The 25,437-nt window shown below is 39.8% G+C and overlaps 1 pseudogene; it reads left to right on the top strand.

Annotated features, from left to right (window-relative positions):
• The first annotated feature begins 1,899 nt into the window (after positions 1–1,899).
• Positions 1,900–24,224, top strand: LOC140002359 (kinesin-like protein KIF27; annotated as a pseudogene).
• The last annotated feature ends 1,213 nt before the right edge of the window (positions 24,225–25,437 follow it).

Here is a 25,437-nt window from a genome sequence, read left to right as displayed (position 1 = left end):
TGAAATTTGTAATCAGAGATGGATATCATCACTTTCAATACGCTGCTAATTGACCAAACTCTGCATGGAAAAACTGCAGTTGGACAAACATAGATATACCCAGGATCTAGCTTTAATGCTAGGTAAATGATTTGATCTTTAGAATGGTGTCCCAGGGATGTACATGTTGCTTTTAGCTACAGGCAACAACAGAAGGCATAAGTGTTGCTTAGTTCCGTCTCCCCCCAGCGTATCCTCTGTGTCTTGCTGTAAGAACAGGTGAACTTGATGTTTGTGGACGGTACCAGCTGAAATGCTGGGTTCACCTCGCTGTGGAGAAAACTGCTTGCTGAATCTCCAGTGCATTGCAAACAAAATTAAACTTCTTGTAAAAGAAGAGATAAGGCTGCTTACCCCAAACTGGAGCTTGCGTATGTGTATTATCTACTTCATTCTTAAATTGTGTTTGTCAGGCCCCGGGGATGGCATCTGAAATAGTTTTTAAGCACTAAATTATTCTATTCTATTCTATTGTGTCTTTTTCCGCCCAGAACATGAAGACCAGCTTCTTTTAGAGCCACCTTTTTTCCACGAAATCTCTCAAGAGCGAATGTATTAGCCTAAAATGTGTTTGGTAGATTGTTTTTATTTTATTTTATTATTTTTTTTATGTAATTCTTCTTTAGTTACCTAAGGTAATACAGTGTAGTCAGTTACAATATAAATAAATTATACTGTATCTTTTTGATTTCTTCCTCATTCCCCCAGTTCCAGCCCTGTCTTATGCTTTTTGAGCCAAAAAAAAACACACTTCTGTGGTTTAATGATATGAATTATTGCTTGTTTGATCAAACAATGTTTTCATTCTACCTTCTGTGCTACTTTCCCAGGAAACTGATAATGAAAAGAAGCCAGCTCAGTAGAATTTCAGACATGGCAATGGAATCTGCTATAATCAGTTCAGTCCCTACCACTGCATCTCGTTTTGCCTTACTACAACTGGAAAGTGATACTGATTCAGAGCCTGGAAAAGGCAGAAGTGGCCGACGTGCTGGTAAATCTCTAGCTTCAGGGTGTAGATCTACAAATGTGAAGAAAAGAGAGAAAAGAAGAAAAAAGAGAGAACAGCAGCAGAGTGAGGCCAATGAGGTAAAGGGATTGTATTTTCAACAGTGAGTAAGGCTGTTGTCTCATCAAGAGTTTTTGCTGTCCCTGAAAAGTCATTGGTTTTGGTTTTCCCTGTGAAAGAAGAACTACTTAATCACAGTTTACATCTTTACATTGTCCTGTCTTCTGTTTCTGAGAAGTACTTACACGCTTTAGGGAACTGAAGCTGGAAATACACCCTTTTGTTTCAGTCATTTCACAGCTTAGCTTTCTAAATGTCTCTTTGTTTATCAAGTCTTTAGGGTGGAGTAAGCTCTGTGCACTTACAAATTGCTAAAGCAGTGTTCCATGTCATGAATGGGACCGACTTGGTCTTCTCTGTTGTTTTCATATACAAATCGGACAGAATCCATTCGCGTTTTGCTCCTTGAGCTCTGTCGGCATTGTGTCTACAGATGTGTCTGTGTGTGGACGTGTGCCTGGGCACTCCCGGCAGCTGCTGGGCCAGCAGCTGCGAGCAGTTGTGAGTGTGGCTCGCCTACTTGGAGACCGCTTGTGTTTGAGGGAAAACTCAGCCTTTACCGCTGAGCTCCACTGGAGCCGTAAGGAGACGCTCTCCTCCATGACGAGCGCGGCGATGGAAGCCGCATTTCGCACCCCTGCTTTGACCACAAGCAGACGGCCCCCTCCACCCTCCCCAGGACTCGAGGGCGAGCTGTGCACGTCCCTGGGGGCCGGGGGCTGCCCCCCGGCGTCCCCTCACACCCACCCCTCAGTCCCCGCTCCGCCCGCGCCCTCCTGCCGCGGGGGGCCGCTGTGCGCGGCGGGGCGGCGCCGCCGAAGGTTGCGGCCGTTGCCTAGCGAGGCGCTGTCACCAGCAGCGCGGGCGGCCCAGGCGCGGCCCGCCGGCCCCTCAGCCCGCCCGGAGGCTGCCTCCCGCCGCCCGGAGCAGGTTTGGAGCGAGGAGCGACGGGGCCGGGGCTGGGGCTGGGGGGAGCCACCCCACAGCGCCGCTGAGCCGGCATTTTGCTTGGTGTTTGTTTGAGGAAGTAGGAAATGGGATCTCTCCCCTCCTCCGCCCCTCCCCTCCCGCGACTGGTTTGGGTGTCATTTTGGGAGGGGGGGGGGAGTCAGTAAGTTTTCAGTATCTGCTCGTGATTGCCGTGCCCTTTCTGAAATGAGCAGGATTTCAGGCTCTTGCTTCTCTTGCTTGGCTTCGCTCTGCTCGGTTCTGTACAACAAGGCTTTTTGTCAGCTTCCCAAGCTTCTCAGCTCGGAATGGACAAGCCCTCAATGCAAATGGGTGTGAGTGAAATGCCAAAACTCTTCTCTTTGCAACCACAGAAGACTTGTGTTTCAGTCTGGTTGCATTTTCATGCAGGCTGAATTTGATGTGCTTAGCTGGTGAGTTCTGCCAGTTGGGTAACAGCAAAAAGGCTGCGTGGGAGTTGAGCAAGAAGGAAGTTCAGCAAACTTTCCTTTGCATGGCAAAGCCGCCTTGACTGTGAATCAGCAAGAGAAGAGCAGAAGATGTGTTTGGGATCCGGCAGCATTTGATACCCATTGAGGCTTTGGAGTGTTTCTGGTAGACATTTGTAAAGAAATGCGATTCGATGCTTCTTCTTGTGCTTCAGAATTAATAGATGGGGGGCAGCATAAGGAGCCATGGTTGCTGAAATACATAACTAATAAAAAATAGTTCCATATGGGCATAAACAGACGGATTAAAATCAGAGGAATGCTTGGTGTGTAGTAATCACAACTATTTAAAATCATACCCACCATGTAAGCAACACGACAGCTTTCTGTGCTTCTGAAATTCTAAATACTTGGCTCTTGTAAGCAGAAGATGGCTTTCAAGCACGTGTGTGTCTATAGGTATAAATTCAGGATAAAAAGGTTTTGTTTGAATAATTTCTGTTGCCTATGCATCGGTACTGTAGCAGTGAGAAAATAAGGTTCATTGTAAGTCAACAGTTCATTAACAAGATCTTACAGTATTGTTGCTTCATCCGGCAGTATAACGTCCAAACCCAAAGTCTGACCACTTTCAGACCAAAGGTTAAGTCTGCTAGCTTAGAAGGTAATAGAAGCAAAATTAGTTTCTGCACTGGTTTAACAGTTGTTAACGTATCTGCTTTTTTATCACAGTTCCTTTCCAGGGTGTAATGATGCTTATGTATTCTTTGGGAAACTCTTCAACATTCTGCTTCAGCAGGGAGTTAATTCTTTCTTCTTTAACTCGGAAAACATTTTTTCTTAGGTGCAGAAAATTGCAAATGAGGTGAACAGAGGAATTGTAACAGATCTTCCTGAATACTGAGTGGGGAGCACAGAGATGGAGGCCGGCATGGAGGAGATCCTGGTTAAAGTTGCAGTAAGGGTCAGACCTCTGCTTTCCAAGGAAGTGCTTCATAACCACCAAGTATGCGTGAGATTAGTCCCAAATACACAACAAATAATCATTGGGAAAGACCGTGTCTTCACTTTTGATGTTGTATTTGGCAAAAACTCAACCCAAGAAGAAGTTTATCCAGTTTGCATTAAACTTCTTCTAGTGTCTTTGGCTGAGGGATATAATGCTACAGTATTTGCATACGGACAGACAGGTTCCGGGAAGACTTACACCATTGGAGGTGGTCACATTGGTACGTTGTAAAAAGTCTTTTTTTGTGTGTGTGTGAACAATGTAGTTCTGCAAATTACATATTTAATACATAACAGATGATGCTTGAGAATTTTTAAGAGATAATGAAAAAATGTATAGCAAAAAAAAGACATATATATTCCAAAGTTTATGTGATGGTTGTGTTCTAAACACAAATTCTGTGTCCATTAGGCTATCCCAAAAGTATGAGAGAAAAAAAAATAAAAAAGTGCTCTTTCCCATTCTCTATTCTAACAGGCAACTTACCCTACTTTCTGAAACACAGTGCTTTAGAAATTTTTGCTCCATTTATCCTACTTAGAAAGTATCTGCTTTAGGTAATTGTATGAAGCAAACTCACTCTTGGACTTTTTTCAGAGACTGACAAAGAGATTTCATAGATAAATTTCATGGAATAGAATCCTAGAATGGTCTGGGTTGGAAGGGACCTTAAAGATCACCCAGTTGCAACCCCCTGCCACGGGCAAAGATGTCACCCACTAGACCAGGTTGCCCAGGGCCCCATCCAGCCTGGCCTTGAACACCCCCAGGGACGGGGCATCCACAGCTTCTTTGGGCAACCTGTGCCAGTGCCTTGCCACCCTCTGAGTAAAGAATTTCTTCTGACGATCTAATCCAAATCAACCCTCTTTTAGTTGGAAAGCCATTCCTCCTTGTCCTATCATTACACCACCTGCCAAAGAGTCCCTCCAGAGTCCCTCCCCAGCTTTCCTGTAGGCCCCCTTTAGGTACTGGCAGGCTGCTGTAAGGTCTCCCCAGAGCCTTCTCTTCTCCAGGCTGCACAACTCCAGCTCCCTCAGCCTGTCTTCGTAAGAGAGGTGCTCCATCTCTCTAAGCATCCCTGTGGCCCTCCTGGACTCTCTCGAATACTTCCACGTCCTTGTGCTGGGGGACCCAGAGCTCCAGGTGGGGTCTCACGAGAGCAGAGCAGAGGGGGACAATCACTTCCCTCCCCCTGCTGGCCATGCTGCTTTTGATGCAGCCCGGGATATGGTTGGCTTTCTGGGCTGGAAGCACACATTGCTGGCTCAGGTGGAGATTCTCATCAACCAACACCGCCAGGTCCTTCTCCTCAAGGCTGCTCTCAGTCTGTTTTCTGTCCAGACTGTAGTTGTGCTTGTAACTGTTCCAGCACAAGTGCAGAACCTTGCATATTGGCCTTGTTGAACTTTATGTGGAATTCAAATTTTGCTTTTTTAAAGGCAGATATCTGAAACTCTACTATTCGACTTACTTGGTATTTCCAAGTCAGTGTTCCTCAAACACCTGAGACTGGAAACTACTTTTATTCTGTATTAGTTCGCAGAAGAATTCTTCAGCTTCTGCATGTATACGATTTTGCTTTCTGACTCTCTCTGGAATCCTGTATCACCAGCTCTGGTTATCTTCCCTTCCATATGGAGAAGTCACAATTTGTTTGTCTGTTCTGCTGAAGAAGAGAGAAGAAGTGGAGTAGCAGGAATTAGAAGACTATCTGGATTTTTCTTGGTCCTTGATTCTGAATTTGAAACCCTGAAAATGATGTATTCATTCTTTCTGCATAAAGGATTTGCAGTTTTATCATTAATTCATGAGCAAGTTCAAAATATTTTTTTCTTCTAGCATGATTTTTTACTAATTTAATTTTCTTGTAGTCTCGTACCCGCAGAAAGTAGTAAAGTTCTGTATCATTTCCATGCATTTCTGATCAACAGAAAAGCAAATCTTTACATGAAAACTTGGGAAAACTGAGCTCTTCCTATTCCTTATTATATTGAGTGATAAACCTCGCAGACTTCTCTTTAGTTTTAGTCTTTGTAATTTGTGTGACAGAATGACTGCAAGTATCTGTGACATCTGTGTTTCTATTTTAGCATCAGTTTCAGAGGATGAAAAAGGCATAATCCCACGGGCTACTCAGGAGTTATTTCAGCATATTTCTGAAAACCATAACATCGATTTCCGTGTGAAGGTATCTTATATAGAGGTTTACAAGGAAGAACTTCGAGATTTATTGGAGTTGGAGACCTCTGTGAAAGATTTACATATCCGAGAAGATGAAAAGGGAAATACAGGTAGGATTTCAGCTCTAGAACTTCGTGCATTTGATTTCTGTTGTGTGCACAAATTACTGTTTCCACCTCTTGAAAAGAGAGCTTATCGATGACTAATACTAGACGAAGTCACGTTTTCAAAATATCAATTCAGTTTAGCTGATCTGAAGCAGCCTTCATTTGAGATTCCTATGAACAATATCAATGTTCCTCCAGAAGCAGCATCAGGTGGTAAGGTAGTACTGTTACTGTTTCTGCAAATTCAGCATAGAAACACAATTGTGCATGATTATTCAGTTGAATGAATGCTTTAAGATTAAGCCTTTGCTTCTCACTTCAAAGTTATATTTGTTAAGCTACTTATGCTGTAAATATCTGCTTCCATTCCACTAAGAACTATGTTCTTAACATAGGCTGGGAGTCACTTTTACTACAAACTTTCAAAATTTCTGTCTTTTTTTTTTTTTTAACTGACAAAGTAATCTTTGAGCTAGGTTTGCTCATACTTTTTTTCTAGATAGCACTAGGTTGCAAATTGCATAAGACGATGTGTAAACACCTAAGTGTATTCTGTGTATTCTGTTTACAATACTGTTTCAAATGGTGTGACAAAATACACCCATATATTCTATTTCTGCAGGTTTCAGATGTGCTGTACTTCATGCTTTCCACATACTGTTTTATTTTATTTAGCTATGTGCTACGACCTTATAATAATGCAGGCTTGTATGCTTCTGTGATTTGTGTTTATAGATTGACTCTTCATAATTGCAGTAAACTTTTACTGAAAAGTTTAAAATTAATGTAATTATTCTGATTTTCTTTTGGTGTTTGAAGTGATTGTTGGTGCTAAGGAATTCCTAGTAGAATGTGCAGATGAAGTGATGAGCCTGTTGGAAAGTGGCAATGCAGCTCGTCACGCAGGCACAACACAAATGAACGAACACTCTAGTCAATCACATGCCATTTTTACTATCAGTATTTGTCAGAAACAATCTGCAGAGTCTCAAAAAAAATAGTGATCCACAGGATTCATCTTGGAAATCAGTCCAGATGATTGCTTCAAAGTTCCATTTTGTGGATTTGGCAGGATCAGAGAGGGTGACAAAGACTGGAAATACCAGTGAAGGATTCAAAGAATCAGTTCAAATCAATAGTGGTTTGTTGGCCTTGGAAATGTCATCAGTGCTCTTGGAGACCCAAAAAGGAAAAGCGTACATATTCCATACAGGGATGCTAAAATCACTCGCATTCTGAAAGACTCCCTAGGAGGGAACGCCAAGACTGTCATGATAACATGTATAAGTCCATCCTCATCAGACTTTGATGAATCTGTAAATTCGCTCAAATATGCAAACAGAGCCAAAAACATTAGAAATAAACCAGTTGTCAACTACAACCCTGATCAAGACCGGATTGATGAAATGGAACTTGAAATCAGATTGCTCTGAGAAGCTTTGCAGAACCAACAAGTTGGTAATCAGTGTTGACATGACTTAAATCAAGAAAGAACCTGAATCAGTTTGCTAGAAGAACAGCTCACCCAGCTTCAAGTTCAGTGCTTCAGCTACAGAAACTGTTTGGACGAAGCCTTCCCATTCCTGGTTGATTTGAATGATGATGTTAGCTTAAAAAGCAGGAAGCTCTCACCGTGCAGCAAATTGACACTGGAACTGGCACCATGCAAGAGCCCCATCATATCACAATTCTTCAGCTGAGGAGAGAACTAAAGAACTGCCAGGTATTTCATTCTAAGTTGATTGTTTAGGTACCTATGAACAAATCAGGAAAGCTAATGTGTCTGTCTTGTAGGAGGAGGAGATAGAGTTCCAACAAGCTAGAATTTTATAAAATCAACCTATTTTCATTTTTCACACTGAATTCTGGTAAGCCTGTAGATTGTTACCTCGCAATCGCATACACAAATTCTGGCTTTTCTTGGTTCTCATCATCCTAAATTACAGCTCTGTTATTTATTCTTCATTTTTTTTCTCTGGCTTATTGTAAAGCTCTGCTTCCCAGGTTCAAAGCAGTGTAAGAGCTGGGTTTAAACTGAAAGATACCCAGGTAAGCATGCCATCCACAGCTCGGAGGAGATGGTTAGGGAGATGCTAAAATAAACAGGGCAATAAAGGCTCTTGAGCAGCTCTTAAGAGTTGTATTTACTTGAAAGATATAGGTTGTACAGAAAAGATAGAGTTGTACAGAAGTATCTGTCTTTAGAATGGTAAGACATAGTGTGTCTATACTTTGCATTTGGCTCCTAAAGGTTTTCTGGAAGGCCAACTACATTTGGAAGTAACCTTCAACCACTATTGGATCACTTACCCAGAAAAACATCTGAAAAAAAATAACATTATAATTTCTTTAATCTTTAGGCTCTTCTTTGAGATGAAAAATGAGGAGGGCCATCCTTATTTTTTTGTTTGAGAAGTGTATTAATATTATGATTGATGCTGAGATTTTACAGCCAAATCTCACAGCACACCGAAGAAAGTAATTGGATTTAAATACCCACTTTGTAAGGTAGTGTTGGTTATGGGTCCATTATTTCCTTTGGGAGAAAGAAACTTGTCAAAACAAAATCAATAGATGAGAAACAGAAGTAAAGAAACGACTGGTGGAAACCACTTTTGAAGGGAGCAGCTGATTCCCCAGAGGGCCATGCTGCCATAGCCACAGGGACCTTGACAGCCTAGAAAGGTGGGCTGACAAGAACCTCATGAAGTTCAGCAAGGGCAAGTTCAGAGTCCTGCACCTGAAGAGGAACAACTGCAGGCACTAGTGCATGCCGGGGACCACCCTGCTGGAAAGCAGCCCTGCAGAAAAGGAGCTGGGCGTCCTGGTGGCCACCAAGTTGAACATGAGTCAGCCATGTGCCCTTCCTCCTAAGAAGGCTAGTGGTTTTGTTGGCTGCACTAGGCAAAGTGTCACTAACAGGTCAACAGATGTGATCCTTCCGCTCAGTGAGGCCACAGCTGGAGTAGTGTGTCCAGTTGCAGTTGCAAACTGTATTTTGTGGTGCGTTATACACAGCATAGGCAGCCAGTCAAAAGAGGTGATTCTCCCACCATATTTAGCATTGATGTGGCCTCACCTTGAGTATCGTGTGCTCAGGGGCACCCCAGTTGAAAAAAGGATGTGAAGATAATTGAAAGTGTGAAGAGGAAGGCAACAAAGCTGGTAGAAGGGCTGGAAGGCAGGTCCTATGAGGAGAGACTGAGAACACTTGTGTTGTCCAGTCTGAAGAATAGGAGGCCAAGAGGCGACCTCATGGCTCTCAGCAACTTGCTGAGGAGGGAAGGTGCTGGTCTGTGCTGCTGGTAACTGAGGGAAGAATGCATGGGAATGGCACAAAGCTGTGGGGGATGTCCAGTTCACGCTGGACATCAGGGAAAATTTCTGTACCATGAGGATGGTCAGACACTGGCACCGGCTTCCTAGCGAGCTGTTTGGTGCCCCATGCCTGTCAGTATTCAGGAGGCGTTTGGGCACTGCCCGCAATAACATGCTGTAACTTTAGGTTAGTCCTGAAGTGGTCAGCCAGTTGGACTTGATGACCTTTGTAGGTCCTTTCCAACTTCTCTACTGCATTCTGCTTGATTCTGTTCAGTTCCGGGCTCCCCCATGCAAGAGATTCAGGGACATAATGGAAAAAGTGCAGCAGAGGGCCACAAAGATGCTTAAGGGACTGGAGCACCTCTCCAATGAGGAAAGGCTGAGAGAGATGGGACTGTTCAGTTTGGAGAAGAGGAGGCTCAGTGGGGGATTTTAGCAATGTCTTAAAAATACCTGAAGGGAAGGTGCAGTGAACGTGCAGCCAGGACAAAAGGCAGTGGGCATATACTGGAACACAAGAGCTTCTAGGCAAACATCTGGAAGCACTTGTGTACTGTGTGGTGGCCGTGGCTGTGCACTGGAACAAGTTGCCCAAAGAAGTGGAGTCATCCTCTGAGACCTGCAAAAGCCACCTGGACATGGTCCTGGGCAACCTGCTCAAGGTGGCCTTGCTTGAGCCAGGGGTTAAACCAGGTGACCTCCAGAGGTCCTTTCCAGCCTCAGCTGTTCTGTGATTCCATGGTGGGAGAATTTGCTATATATACGTCACAACTTTGCAGTTCCACTCACATCTTTGAACAACAAATAAATATATGTATGTATTTAATTTTCCAACGTCAAGAATAACAATGCCTGCTTTTCCACTGGCTGAATTTTCCTTTTATTATCTAGCAGGCTCTAGCTATGGATGAAGAAGTATTCAGCCAGAAGGATCATGAATTGAAGATATTGCAGAATCAGATAAAGACATTAATACAGGAAAATGAAGAGCAACTGGAATCTTTAAAGAAGGCTGAAGAAAGACATAGATTACAGGTATTTTTCCTCTGGCATATATTACATATATCTATATCAAACCATCCGTCCACTATAGGAATGTACTCATGATTTCAAGACAGATCCTTCAGAATTTTTTTGGATGTAAACACCTACCAGTCTTACAAGCACCTTGTTTGAATTAGAGCTGTATTCCCTAATGAGCTGAGATCATCTAGTGGGTGAATCACAGTACTGTGATTCCTGAAGTTTGTGTATCAGCCTAACTGTGCCACAGCCTTCCTGTATGATATTAAGTGGTTCATTCACCCTCTCTTTGCTTCCTGCCTTCCTCCAGATCTGTGTTGTTGCTAAGTTGTTTCAGGACGATTCATGATTTAGGACTTGAAAGGCTTTAAAAGATTGTTTAGAATCTCAAAAAGACCATCAAGTTCCTACAGAATGCTTTAATTGAAAGGCTGTGTAGAAACATGCTTTGTTATATCTTTATTCAGTGTGAGAGTAAAGTATTGTTGCCTTTTGACTTTTTAAGACAGAATTTCATCCTAGTATTCTGAGAGTTTACTATTACAAGAAGCTGAGTGACACAGTGGAAACACTGCTTGCCTCCTTCCCTCTCTAGATCTTGTATATGCTAATGAAATTGTAATGGGTAGTAAGTGAATAGCATTTCAAGATCCAGGAGACCATATATAGGATAGTTGATAGATCTGACTTTATAGGATGATAGATCTGACCTTTTTTAAAGGGAACAGCATAAACATGGCTAGTTAGTACTCTTCTCCTTTTTCTCCTTTTTTTCCTTATTCTCCTTATTCTCCTTATTCTCCTTTTCCTCCTTATTCTCCTTTTCCTCCTTATCCTCCTTTTTCCTCTTCTTTGCTGATGGCTTGGGGAGAGTCAATGAATGAAAGGTAAGTACACTGGTCACCATCTTTTCCTTCCCTCTGTAACTTGTTTTCTGTTCTGTCATCTCTGGATAGGCTTTTTTTGTGTGTTTTCCTTTTTTAACCCATACTGCATATTGTCAGCTTATTAGACTGAAACAATCCATGCTTCTAATACACATAGATGCTTATATACGATTATGCTTATAATTGTATCCTATGGAGGATACGAGGCAGATGTTATGAACAGAAACAGTTGTACTGTAGGCAAAAGATCGCAGCTCTCACTTTTACTTAAAAACAGAAAAATCAGTATAATAATTAAATCAAATGCTTGTGTCAAATGGCTTAAAGTTGTATGCACAGGAAAGTGTCGTTTCAATGATACATGATAGAATAAGAACTGTAAAAGTAGCATGTAAATGTTTGTACCCATGTATTTATGTAACAGGTTATGCACTATGGGGTTGTATGTACAAGGGCATAAGGGACAGAGTCTTATAGGGATTAAAAAAATAAAAAAGTTGTAAGGTGGAGTTGCCCATTACTACTTCCACAATCATAAAATGTATGGTATTGACATATATATTCTTTTTGCTATGACACAGAAATATTATGTATTGTATTCCAACAAAATGTCAATTTGTGGGGCATTGTCTATGTATGGGGAAAGGACTTGCAGTCTAAGAAGATGAGAAAAAAAGAATAAATAAAAAATATATGATTCAAAGTAGGAGAATGCATACTTTAGTTAACTATCTCTAGCTGTTATTCAAATTTCCTGTTGGTAGGCAAGATTTTCGATGTATTCTGAAAGGAACAGAGAAGACTGAAAATTGTATGGTCTTGGCCTTATGGATAAATCAGTTCAGTGAAGATATGTAATTTTGAACAATGCACAGAGATTGCTGTAGGAAAGGCAAGTAAGTTCTTCAAACTAGCATTACCGACAAATTTGAGGCTGGGTAGAAAAGAAAGTAACGGTTGATACAGGGGATCCTGGGGTCACGTCCAATTTTATGAATGTTAATTAATAAAAATAATCTTTCAAGTTGGACCACTCCAAGAGGAAGAGGAAGCCTACATGTATGTACATTTCATTCTTTAAACTCAGACCATGTGCTTCATTTGAACATTTTTCTTGAATTACCGTTTTATTTATCCATGAACACACAAATAAGGCAAGCAAGGGCTGATAAATATGTCATCTACTTCTCACTAGATGTCTAAATCTAGCTGACATAATTTATATAGGACAGGTCCTTTAGAGACAAAAATGTCTCAAAAAAAATGATTGGAGTTTGGGGAGAGGTAAGATTCTACCTGTCATGCCAGAGAATTTTCAGTTTGTTGCAGAATTTGCCTGTGCACTACAGAAGAATTTAGAGTTAGTGAATGATATACAAGAAGACTGACCTTTATAATGAATTTAGAAAGGTATGATGCAAACCTGATGATCAGCAACCGTTTTCGTTTTTGTTTTTTTCATATGAGAATGAAAAAATGGTGGAACAGCAAATCCTTATTGATCAGCTAAAAGAAAAATTAGAGAAGTTTATGGTTGTGAAAACTTGGGACTTCTCAAGTGCTTGTGGAGATGGGCCTGCTGTTACGGCATCTGCAAGAAGGCCATACAGTGTCCCACTCACAAAGAGTCTGCTACACTCGCTTTACCCATCTTCAGGGACAGAGACATGAAAGGTAAGGTCTACCTAAGCATTACATTTTTTTTAACAGTTATTGTTCAATAATTCTATTGGGCGTGACAAATTATGGTGACCTCTTGTCAGCTGCTGTTTAGCTTTGAAGCATTTTAGCATTGAAGACTGAAAAAGTACTTTTGAATGTCTTGCAACACACGCTATGTCCCAGTTGTCCAAAATCTATGGGCTTACATTTTGAATCCCAGAATGGCTGGAGTTTGAAGGGACCTTTAAAAATCATCTAGTCCAACTCTGCCATGGACAGAGACACCTTTCACTAGATCAGGTTGCTCAAAGCCCCATACAAATTGACTTAAAACACAGAATTTATCACAGTCATAAAGCTGTAGTCTTTAGTGATCTTTTTGTGCAATGTTTAACAGTTCAGATAGGAAGCATTACCAAAATGAATGATTATTCTGTACTGATAAACTGAACATTTTGGGTAATAAGTTGGTAACAGTACCTTCTTTTGCACTTGGGACAAGTGTTCTAAGCAGAACCTTCTCTTGCAAAACCTTCTGGTACACAGGTACTCAGAAATATTATTTAAACACCTGCAATTCTGCATACAAGGTCAGGTAGTGAAAGACTTTTAAACTGAAATACTATTGTAATATCAATAAAGAATTACTGAACTATTCCAAGTGTTTTTTTGGTGCTTTTTGGCAGGTGTATACCAGTCCCCCTGCTTTTTCCCTGGCTCGGATGATGGCAGGATTCCGTGCTCGTAGCCAGATGATACTGAGCTACATAGAAGATCAAGATGAAGTCCTTCACTGCCACCTCTCTATCAGAGTGATGAAGAGAAAGAAAATACAGACAGTCAAAAGTAATTTATTTATTTTTTCTCATTTAGGTAATTTTTTCTTTAACTTTTGTTACAGATAAATATATAGCAAATACAATATTACTGCCTAATCCTACTGTAATGTGAGGCCATTTGTGATACTACTTAAAATAAATTTGCAGGACCAACTAGGCATATTATGAAACTAGTTTAAAAACCACATTTTTTTGATGCGATAAAGATTGCATGATCTTTGTTTTGGGGACATCATCCAACAAGATCAAGCATGGGAAGAAGAAGGTGCAAATGCTTATGTAAGCTTTCTCAGTTTGGCACTCTTCTCTTTAATATCATGTACTTTATATAAAGTTAAAAGAAAAAAAAATCCCTTTGTGTTTAGAATGTATCATGTTTTCCATTCTTTCTTAGGCATTCAATAAACCAAAAATGGACACGAAAACAGGCTTCTCTGTGCTTTCCCTTTGAGCAAAGTGACATGAAATGTCAAGTTGACAAGTCCAGCTTATGTGACAAATCTGTGCCACAGACTGATACAGCCACAGGTAAAATGGAAGTCATGAGAGTAAATTGTGTTAGATATAATACTAGAATATGCAATAATGTCTTTATCACATGTAATTATTTTTCTCATCAAAATGTCTTTATTTGCTACAAATACTTTTTTCATGATAGCTCAACATAAATTTATTTTTTAATTATTTTCCTTTTCCCTTTTCTGAAATTGACATCAGTGACCTTAATGTTTGAGTACTACTTACTAGCGAGAAAGCACTTGACCTACAAATCTAGTACTAGTTCAAGAAAAGGAAACATGCTATTATTTCATCAGAGATGCACTGAAAATGCTTAAATTAAATATGTTTTTTCTCTCTCAGATTAGCATTCATTAGCATTCTTGAAATGCTAATGCATGCTGTCATTTCCGTATTTAGACTCTTTGCAATACTCTCTCCTTTTGGCTCTTTCGCTTCATTTGTAAGAATTCTATACATACTATATTTCAGATCACTGTCTTTTGGCTAAAGAGTGTATTCCTTTTATTCCTTTTTTATTCCTTTTTTTTTTGGTCTCCACATTGCTTTGTTTTCTTTCAAGGTGAAGAAATCGACTGCCTCCAGAAAAGTCATGTTTTTAACATGCAGAAGTTAAAGAATTCAGAGTTGAGACTCACTGAGGCCAAGCAAAAAATGGGAGAACTTGCACTTAACATCAAAATGAAAGAAGAACTTATTAAGGAATTAGTAAGAACAGGTAAGTGACTGAAAAATTGAAATGAAGACATTCAGAAATAAGCAAGAAAAAAGACACAAAACTTCTGAAGACCTGCATATCTTAGTTTTTGGGTAATTTTCTTCTGCGGGAATACTTCTGGTAACTTACAGTTTCCTAACTTCTATGAATTACTTGCTATGAGTGCATTGAAGGCTGCAAATTTTTATTGTGTCCTACTCAGCTGTGATCTGCAGATTTGTTTGTTAAATATTTTTTTGTGTTTTGTAGCTTATTGTGTTTGTCCACCTATAGTGTAATTTTTCATGTATGCTTAGTGCAACTGATCTCTTCATGGACATGTGTTTGTCACCCAGTGTCTGGGATAGGAGAGAAGATACGACACTGTGCTGGGAATGCTTGCATTGCCATCATAGCAGTAGAGAAGCAGGAGTCAGAAGTGGATGAGGGAAAAGGTCAGTGTCCCTGTTAGCCTATATCATTACACACCTGTCCTGATATATATATGCTTGCCAGAAACTTATCATTGTGATGACCCTAAAGATCTGTGCTTACCTGTTTCAATCACACTCTTCTAGTGTGTACATATTCTCCTGAGGCAGTCTTTTGGCATTGAGAAACATTGTGCGCCCCCAGTAACAGTACTTACGGAATCCCAAACAGAGCAAATCAGATTGCCCGAACAGGGCAAATCAGTAGAAACACAATCGAGAGTTTTTTGCTGATTACCAAGTTGAAAGCTGAGAAATATGTAGCATATTCTTCTGGGGAACAAACAAACAAACATACAAACAAACAACAAAAAACATAATAATACAGGCAAGCTATTTTGTCAAGGACTGCAGTAGGCAGAAAATTTTCACTTGATGTGGCACTCAGGTGTTACTTTCTTTGGTGACATCAGATGATTTATGAAGAGTTCAGATTTAAGATTCCTTTGTTCATCTATATTTCAGTGTTATAAGGGAGCTGTTTGTTTAGGTTTGGAAAATGTCTCAGAAATTTTTGGTTTAATCAGGATGAAGTAAGTAACGATTCAATTACAGGTTTAAGTGATACATTGCAAATTATTAGCTTGCTGTTTTAAAACTATTTGGATATGATGTCTTTAAGGTAAGGATGCAGAGTGTGTAAGCAGGCAATATTCTTTGAAGATAACTAAACCGGAGCAAGAATCCGAGCAGGCCAAAATGGAACTGGCCGAAACTCAAAAGCAGCTTCAGGAGCTGGAGAATAAGGAGCTGAGAAAGCCAAGCTGCAAAGAGAGTTCTGAAAGAAGATGGATGCAGCTAAGCTGAAAGTGCAGGTATTTCCAATATGACCATTAGGATTTGCAAATTCCTGTCTCAGCATCACCTTTGAAATCCGTACACTCTGCTTGTGAAACTCTCACCAGCTTCACACAATTGAAGCTAGTTGGATTGAAGTAGCCAATGAGAACCTTCACACAGTTATACCCACTACTATTTAACAACTAAGTAGTTAGATAGTTCTGTCTTTGATGATTTTACGAAGGCTCAGAGACCTTAGAGATAATGTGTGATTGTTGTGGCAAAATGTAGCAAGTCTTGCTCACTGTCCTAACTCAGTGAAATAGAGAATTAACCTGAGTCAGGTTTTAGTTTTAAGTTTTCCTGTTGTTAAGCTGAAATTTTCCATGAACATTCAGGCCTTACAGAAGAAGAAGCAAGACACTAAGAATCTGGCTTCTCTATCTAACCAAAGTGAAAAACGAGCAATAGAACTTGAGCAGAACGTGGCTCAGATGAAGCATCAGCAGACCCTGCTAGAGAAAAGACTGCGTGAGGAGAGTGAAAAAAAAGAAGCAACTAGAAGCAGAGCTTCAGCGGGACCAGCTACAAATTAAAGTAGGATTCTTTCTGTTTCCTTATGACAAAGAATAAGATCAACCAGTTTGACCTTTGTTTTCCCAAAGGCAATGTACTATACTACCAGATTTTGTCCTTTTAAGTAATTGCTTACTTGACACTGAAGAAATTGTGTATAAGTATTTTCACAGAAATCTTCATTCTTCCTTTCTCTTCAGCTATTTTTTTGAATGTTATTATGTGATGTCTAGCCCTGAGTTGCAATTTTGCATGTAAATTAGTTCAATATTTCTGATTTCATGATTGTGTAGATTCTGTCATTAAATGTGTTTGAAAAACACACTGACTGAGGCAGAAAGAAAGTTTTGTTTGTTTGTTTTTGTTTAGAGGAACTTCAGCTTAAGATGGAACAGCAACAGAAGATTCTTAAAGACAGAGAGATTGCTGCATTTAAAAAGAAGAAAAATAACTCGGTGTGGACTTTACAGAAATCAGAGGTAGCTAATCTATTCCAAATCTGTGTGGACACTGAAAAGAAAGGTGTCTTTATTCACCCCGTGTCATCTTTGTAAAGCGTTTGGAAGAAGAGTATTCCGTCCTCCCTCCCCTGTTTTTTTTTTAAATTGTTATTTTTTTGTTGTAGCAAAAACTGAGACAAGTCAAGAAGCTCTTTAACTGGTTTTGAATGAACGAAAGGAGAGGGCTGTAATGTCTTTGTTTTTTCTATGACTTGTCAAAGGTAGTAATTCAGATAGCTGGAAATTCAACGAGTTTGGTTGTCTGGTAGGTTTGAAGGTGATTCTGATGAGCTCTGTTATAAATGTTGCATGGTTTGTTTGTTTATTTCTTTTCCCATCTGACAAATATGACAAATGGCTATGGTTTTGGTTGTTCATGACAGTGTTAGAATAGTAGGTTTCCTGTGCAACAGTGCTACCTGCATGATTTCAGAACTAGACATTGGAACATGAGAGTTTCATGAGTTAACCAAAGTCTTTAGAGGTGAAAATCAATTTAAAAAATGAAATAAAAGCAACTTCTTAGCCATACCAGCAATATGCCCACTGATAAACCATTGCTTCAGAAGAGACTTATAATAGACTCTGCTAGCAGGATCAGAACTCCCATTTTTTCTTTCTTTCAGCATCAGAGTTTCTCATCACGATGTGTTTTTCCACAAATCTTGGTCTTGGGCAAGAATCATGCAATGAGGATGGGCTAGCTGATTTCTTGTGGTACCTTTCAAACTTAGTTGTTGTCATTCTATATATGACATCTATTTCTATAACTGTTTTTAGGAAAATAATACATTTCCTTAAAAGCATCTGATAAAATTGTTTGCATAAGATGTAGTAATATAACATTGCTGAGCCTCTCCTTAAGTCAGTCCTATTTCTGTATTATCCTGAATCAGGATTCTGTTGAACACTTAATGTTAAGAATTGAAATGTTGATTTCTCACGTTTTATCAGTTACTCTAAAAGAGGAAAAACATAGTCATAAAATTCTGACCCAAATAGTCCTCGTTAATGCTCTCTGGATCTCTGTTTAAATTGTAGAAGTTAGAAGAGCAAAAGAAATGGCTGGATGAAGAAATGGAAAGAATTCTTCAACAGCACCAACAGTTAGCGGAACTAGAAGAAGATTTAAAGAAAAGAGAAGCCATTGTAGCTAAAAAAGAAGCATTATTGCAAGAGAAGAGCCTCCTAGAAATCAAGAAACTGAGATCTAGCCAGGTGATTTAAGAAAAAAAAAAAAGAGAGAAAGAAAGAAATTTAACACAATTGTAGAGCTGCCTGAAAAGACTATGGGAGGAAGGCAGCCAGATAACAGAAGAGGTTTAAGCCATGCGACTTGTATCTCTAGCGCTGCCATTACATTATTGTGTGGCTTGATCAAATGAACATTTTAAACATGAATAATAGAATGTAATAACCTTTATTTACGTGATATCCCCGAAATTCTAACAACAAAACAAAATCTGACTTCCAAAGTTCTGTTATTGCAGCACATTAAATAGCGATATCTAAAAAATTGCTCAATGCCTGCAAAGTAGAGAACATGGCAGAGAAACATTCTGTATTATTTACTTTGGCTACTGAGAAACAGAAATTGAAATGTCATTGTCACCGTAATGACTAACTCATGTAAGATATGTAGAAAACTGCACATTGCTTTTCTTTGTTTTCTTTCATCTTTTGATTAAATAGTAAATTTTATGGTAGCTGTCTACTTAGCCTAAATGGCGTCCCTTTACAAGTAGACAGGTCTTCCACTTTAGGATGCGACAGTCTCATGTACATGTTTATGGGGAAGGAGTTTTATACTTACGGTTTCTTTCATTCTTCCTCTTATTTCTTTCTCTCTCTCTCTCTTTTTTTTTTTTTTTTTTTAAAGGCTTTAAACAAAGATAGTATGAAATTGTCTACTCGCTTAAGTATGCTGGACCAGGAATTGTGTGATAAAGGTATGCAGCTTCAGGACAGCACTACTGAAGATAAGACAGACATTCTGGAAAAAATTCAGGTTCTTCAGAAGGAAAGGGATCAGCTACTCAGAAGAAGAAATAGTGTGGATGAGAAACTGAAAGAGGGTAACTGAAAAGTGTTGTCAGCTGAAGTAAGTAACTATCTCTGAGATACATCAAAGTTTTAGGCAATGTTGTATAATAAAGTATTCCAATCATGACCTAAAATGTCTCCCAGTATTAGACAGTAGAGAATCAAGGAACTGAGGTTGGGTGTTTTTGTTAACAGCCGACATGAAAGTACTGCTATAATGGCACTACTTCCATAACAGTGAACAACATATACTTTCAGAGGAACTTACTTACTTTAGCTAGAGTCCGGACAAATGTCGCTGGCCTAACAATTCTATAATTAGAAATAATGAAACAGGATGTCCATCAATTTATCTTAGGCAGCTATTTTCCTATCAGGACATAGAACAAGGTGAAGTACTCTAATAGTGATGTCCCTTGATTTTTTTTTTCATAGGCTTTTGTGAAAGACCAAACCTCACCTGAAGGCCTCCATATAGTTACAATGAAAATAAGCCATATTGTGGATGTTACACACTTGAATTGATCAGTATAATTAAGTTGAAGATTGAATAAATTGATGTCAAATACACAGTTTTGTTTTAGGTCTTGAGAAGCAGCAGTTGGGGCCTATTACTGAGCTGATAGCATGCCAGAAAGAATCCTATTTGCTTCACTCCACAGAATCTTCTGCAATACTTCAGGGCATGAATTTCTGCCACCTTCCTGCACAGATAATGGTCACCAAACTGCTTACAGATCTGATTGGTTCATTAATCGCTAATTAGAAAACTAGTTCAACTGAAAAAGTAATAGAAGTCATCAAATTGTGGGGAGGGGAAAATGGAGGAAGAATAGAATGTAGGCTTTTGTGGTGATGAACCATTTGTTTGAACTCTGGTCTGTGGAAGGGATATCAAGACATTTCCTGCTTGCTCCAAGCATGTTCTAGATTTGTACTCTTCCTCTTATTTTTTCCATTCCATTCTCTGTACTACTACTAGTTAGTCTTGCTCTTCAATTTAGATTCACCTTTGAGAATGAAGTTAATGTCTTATGCACACAAAGGTTTGTTTTGTACTTTTTTTACAATCTCACTCCTGTGTTTCTGTGTAGGAAGAACATGTCCTTTTGCAGCTGGAAGAAGGAATTGAAGCCCTGGAGGCTGCTATTAATTACAAGAATGAAAGTATTCAGAGTCGCCAGTACTTGCTTAGATCCTCTTCACAGATCCTTTCACAGAGTGAGGATAATGCAATAGGAAAACTAGTTTCCTTGTCTGCTGATGAGCTCAGAGCTATCCTCTTCAAATACTTTAACAAGGTTTGCTTTGGCTAATGATCAATATTTTATCCTATTACCTGTTATTGCGCTAAATAGTTAAATGAAATAGTGTCAAGAAGTAAAGTCAATTTAATCCACTTTCCTTGAAAGCCTGCTTAGGTTACTCACATCTGTTGTTAATTTGGATATTTTGCATCTTGACATCAACATAAAAAGGATGCTTTTCTATTACTTGTTTGTATCTTGTTTTGGTGTCATTAGCTTAAAAGGTGTTGCAAATCTGGAAATTTCCTTGCTCCTTTCCACTGCTTTATGCTGCTAACTTCTCAAGTAGCAACATATTTAAATAGTGGTGTCGTATTGAAATTCTTCCCACCTGCAGTCTTTATTAACCTCAGGATAGTATTTCTTTTTTCCAAATCCATTATAAAATCTTTCTGCAAATAAGCTCTTACCACCATATACTGAAGAATCGTAATGACACCTGGAAACATAAAAAAGAAATGCATTAGGACTTGGTGTCTCTCTTTGCCCATGGGTGAACCTTGGGTGATTTTGTGAACAAGTTGTCTGTGGTACACAAATTGGCAGTTTTCCAGAAACAGGAAAAAAACTCTTGTATCAGTTTAAGTTCTGCACAGGGCATTAAAAAATCCGCTAGTCCATGTGATCAAAATCTACAGAGCTCAATTCTGAAGTGTGAACTCATGTCAGCAGGCAAATCTGTTTCCAGTATAAGCTTACAGTTTATAGAGACAATTGCTTTTGTATCCATGCATCTATTAAGCAGAACTGTAAAAGCATTTGTTGAAATGGTTTGATAGAAGTGTATTAGATTGTCTTAGATTGTTGGCCTGCGAGAGTCTGAACGTAAATATAAAATAATAAAAATATAATATAATACGTGAATTGGAATCTGCACTTGAGCACATCAAGTTGCAGTGTGACAGGCAGCTGACGCTACAACACAGAGAACATGAGAAAAAGCTACAGTTGATACTGCATCATTTCAAGGGTGCTTGTTTGTTTTCCAAGGGGAATTGTACAGCAGATATTATCTTTAGTCACTGTTGAGAAATACTGTGTTTCATATGAAAGAAAAAAGAAGATATGAGGTAGAAAGATAACATTTTGGCTGTTACTAATTCTGATGTCGTGTAGGATGCTGATGAACAGACACAAGGTGCTTGTATAAAAGAAAAAAGCTGACTATTTTTAAAAAACGGTCAGAATTGTCATATTTTTATATTCAATTTGTTGACATTGGAAAGGTGAAAGATAGCAATCCCATTGATCTTTATCCTCTAAATGCTCCTATTAAAATGGAGAATTGGGGTTGGCATGGGCTTTTTGCTCCTCTGTCATACTAGTTTAAATGTACACCCTGAAAGCAGAGTGTCAGCAAAATACAGGACATTCTCTAGCTGGGCATCTTGATTTTGGCACAGAGAAGTGAAGTGAAGATTTGATTCTCATACTAGTTTTACTTGCCCTAGAACAAGATGGTGAAGGTATTGCAGAAACCTTGAAAGAGTATGAAGTACAAGTCCAGCAACTGGAAAAAGACTTATTTTATTCTAGAGAAAATCAGCAGAGAGCTGAAGAAGAAATTGAAGGGCTTTTTTGGAGAGTCACCCCATCAACTAATGGCACCTACTAAATGTAAGTATATGATCTTAAAATGCTTTTGTGTTTGTCAGTAGATCATTTGAGGGGTAGCAAACAGACAAAAGTATATCAGATAGACATAAAACTCATATTTTTACTGAACTAACTCTTATCCAGGAAGGTACTACATCTCCCCACACTTGCAAAGGAGAGGCAACATCAGTTTGTAATAGAGGCAGTGGTATAACACTGTTCTAAATTCATGTTTGGTTTTCTGTGGATTCGAGCATAATTTCAGAAGCTACAGTCTCACACTGTTGTGGTTGAGAAAACGGTATTTTATTATCTGAAAGACTCTGAATGGCATTATAATTAACAAATGTGTAATATGCTATGCTTTTAGATGCCAGTATTTTAAACAATCAACTTGATTTTGCTGCCAGCACTTGATTTCATAGAAGTTATTTCTTGGAAGATTGTCAATGAGGAGGTCCATACTTCCAGTTAACTAAAATAATTCTTTATTAAGGTTAAAAGACCTAGATATTTGTAGTAAGAAGATAAGCTTCCTAATGTGATCTATGCTTTGACCAAAAAAAAAAAAAAAAAAAAAAAAAGGAGCAACAAACAACTATGAAAAGTTTTTGATTGTTCCATGTCCTACTAACCACAACTCAAAATGAAGTAGTTCTAGTGTAGAAGCAAAAATGGTTTAATTATTGTCATTATCTTGGTTGTCTTACATCTCACACTGCCACCACTACCACTTCACATGCACAGTGCAGCCTTCTTGGCCCCGTGTTTCGTCTTAAGGCTCAGCGTGACTCATTCTTCCTCTTAACTGATGGTTCTGTTTCGTCACACTTGAGGTAGTGCCATGTCTTTGTAACACGTAGATGCTGGTCACATATGCATCTGTTGCTACCAGAGTGAATTGAGGTTTAGCTCTCCAGGCAGGATAATAAGCCTAGAGGTTCATTACTCGAAAATATGCTGTGGCGGTGTGAACATGAATATTGCATGGGTTAGACTGTAAATGAGCATGGGGAAGATTATTCTGTGTCTAATACACAAAGAAGCATGTAGTCCAGGACATGTTTTGCTGCGAGGAAACATCCATCCCAGCCAAACTGTAGCGAAATGTAGAAGGGTGAATATCCTTGTGAATTTCTAACTTTTTCGAATCCATATGTTTGTAACGTTTGTAAGAAGCGCTCAGTATTTTTGTATAATTACCTTTAGTTATCTTTCCTCTGAATATATTTTGGGGCATAATACAATGTAATAAAAAAGTGATGAGCTTTAAAAATAACAAAAATCCCTGTGTACATTAAAGTCGCATTCAAAGACTATGTTTTGTGTGTTCTGCTAATGAAATTGCAGACTATTTTTGAAAATACAAAGAATTTCATATTTTACTGTCATGGTTCAGTTGTTTTAAGATTGCCTAAATTGCAAGTTAGAATGGTGAAGCTTGTATTACAAGCAAAGAGCCAGCGGAAAGTAAAAGACACAGTCTTTTACTTCCTCGTCTTTCGGGTCCTTAACATACAATGGTGCTAGCTCAGACCTAGGAATCACCAGTCTTTATCTTGTTCCCTGTCTCAAGTCCCCCCTTTTCTTGAGCCTAAGCAAATTCTGTGGCTTATTACAATCCTTCTTGATTAAAAGTTTTCATTAAATTCTTACCAGTTTTGACTTGGTGCTTGTTTCAGTTACACTTCCAGGTATCATAATCTAGTCCTTCATACAGCACCAAAATGCACATTGTACCACTACACAAGTCAAGACTACTACTCTTAAAAAGAAGATCAGTATTCCTCTAAACGATTGCTTAAGCCAAGAAAAGTTGGGTAACCAAAAGGTTATTTTGTTGCATAATTCTCGAAAACCCCAGGAGGTGTCATCATGAATTACCTTATGTAATCACCTTAGACTAATCACCTTATTACCTTAGTCTTTCCCCAAATGTTTTCGTGCTCAGTCTCAATTCCTCCTGCCTCATTTACACACATACAGCAACTAATATTGATTAAAGTGCATCCTTCCCCTTGGGAGGCAAATAAAAGGTCTAGTGCCTAAAACATTGATTTGTTCTAGTTGCTTGCACAGAACTGTAAGATGTTGTTGCAAATATTGGTTTCCTAAATGTGTTAGATCTTCTCCTTTGTCCGGCATTTGGTAAGGCCTGCCATACAATATCTCCAAAGGGGCTTAGTTTGACCAAGTTTGCTCCTGGGGGATGGATGGAGCCTGTGGTAGGGAGCTGTGTGGGAGCAGTGCTTGAGGAGCTGCTGCCTTTGGCAGCCCCTGCAGGCTCACTTTGGGAATCCCGTGTGAGGGATGAAGTTCTGTGTTTTTTTTTTTTTGTTTTTTTTTTTTTGTTTGTTTTTTGTTTTTTGTTTTTTTTTGTTTTTTTATGTTTTTGTTTTGTTTTGTTTTGTTTTTCTGAAGAAAGCGGGTGTTTAAGAAGGAAATGCAGAGTTGCCTTTGTTTGGCACTCGATGGTCTTGAGGTCTCTTCCAACGTAGACATTCTGTGATTCTGTGAAGTCACAAATGCCAAGGCGTCACACTGGCTGGCTCTGCAGCACAGATGCCAGGAGTGCCGCTTGGCATGGCGGCGGCGGCGCGGTGCCCCAGCCCCAGGCCCGTCCCAGCCCCAGCACACGTCGCCCTCCGCTCCCCCATGGAGCCCCCCGCCGCCTCAGCAGCCCCGCGGCGGACACCCCATGGCGGAGCCGCCCCCGAGGAGAAGGAGCCCGCAGCCCTCTGCCCGCACCGCACCGCACCGCACCAAGCGCCGCGCAATGGCTGCCAACGCCGCGGGGGCTCCTGGTGTGAGCGGCAAGCGGTGGCAAGGGGGGGCTGCGCTTCCTGAGTCGAGCTGCTGGACACCGGCTTGCCTGGGCAATTGCCCATGTTGCTGAGGAGGCAACAGAGCCAAAGCCCTTGGGGCTGAAGATCCAGCACGGCTGGGGAGGCTTTGGCATTTCTGCACAATGCTGCTCAATCCTGCTTGGGAGCCCAGCCTCAGGTGCGGAATGAAGCCAAGCAAGCTCGAGGGAAACTGTGTGCTGGTAAGTTGTCAGTTCTTGCTTTCTTTTTCATTCCTCACGCCTAAGAAAACCTAACTCTTTCAAGCACTTGTTTGATGGACTTGATTCTGGGTGTGCTCCTTAAGCTTGTTTGGCAGCTGTTGAACCCCGCTACACTTGCAGGAGACCTATGCTCGAGTTGATGCTTGCTGTGATCAAGCGGTGTTCTTTTGCTCTTCTTTGCTTTGGTGATGGCAGGTGAGGTTGCAAAGAGTTTTCAGGAGGATTCTTCTTTTCCTTTGCAGAATCCCAGACTGCGTATTAGAGCTGATCTTCATCTCTGCTCGGAAAAGCTTCACGGGCCAAAAGAGAATGGAGATGAGGGAG

The sequence above is a fragment of the Anas platyrhynchos genome, chromosome 4 (assembly GCF_047663525.1).
Source record: "Anas platyrhynchos isolate ZD024472 breed Pekin duck chromosome 4, IASCAAS_PekinDuck_T2T, whole genome shotgun sequence".
Lineage (NCBI taxonomy): Eukaryota > Metazoa > Chordata > Aves > Anseriformes > Anatidae > Anas > Anas platyrhynchos.
This window is presented reverse-complemented; position numbering and strand designations above follow the sequence as displayed.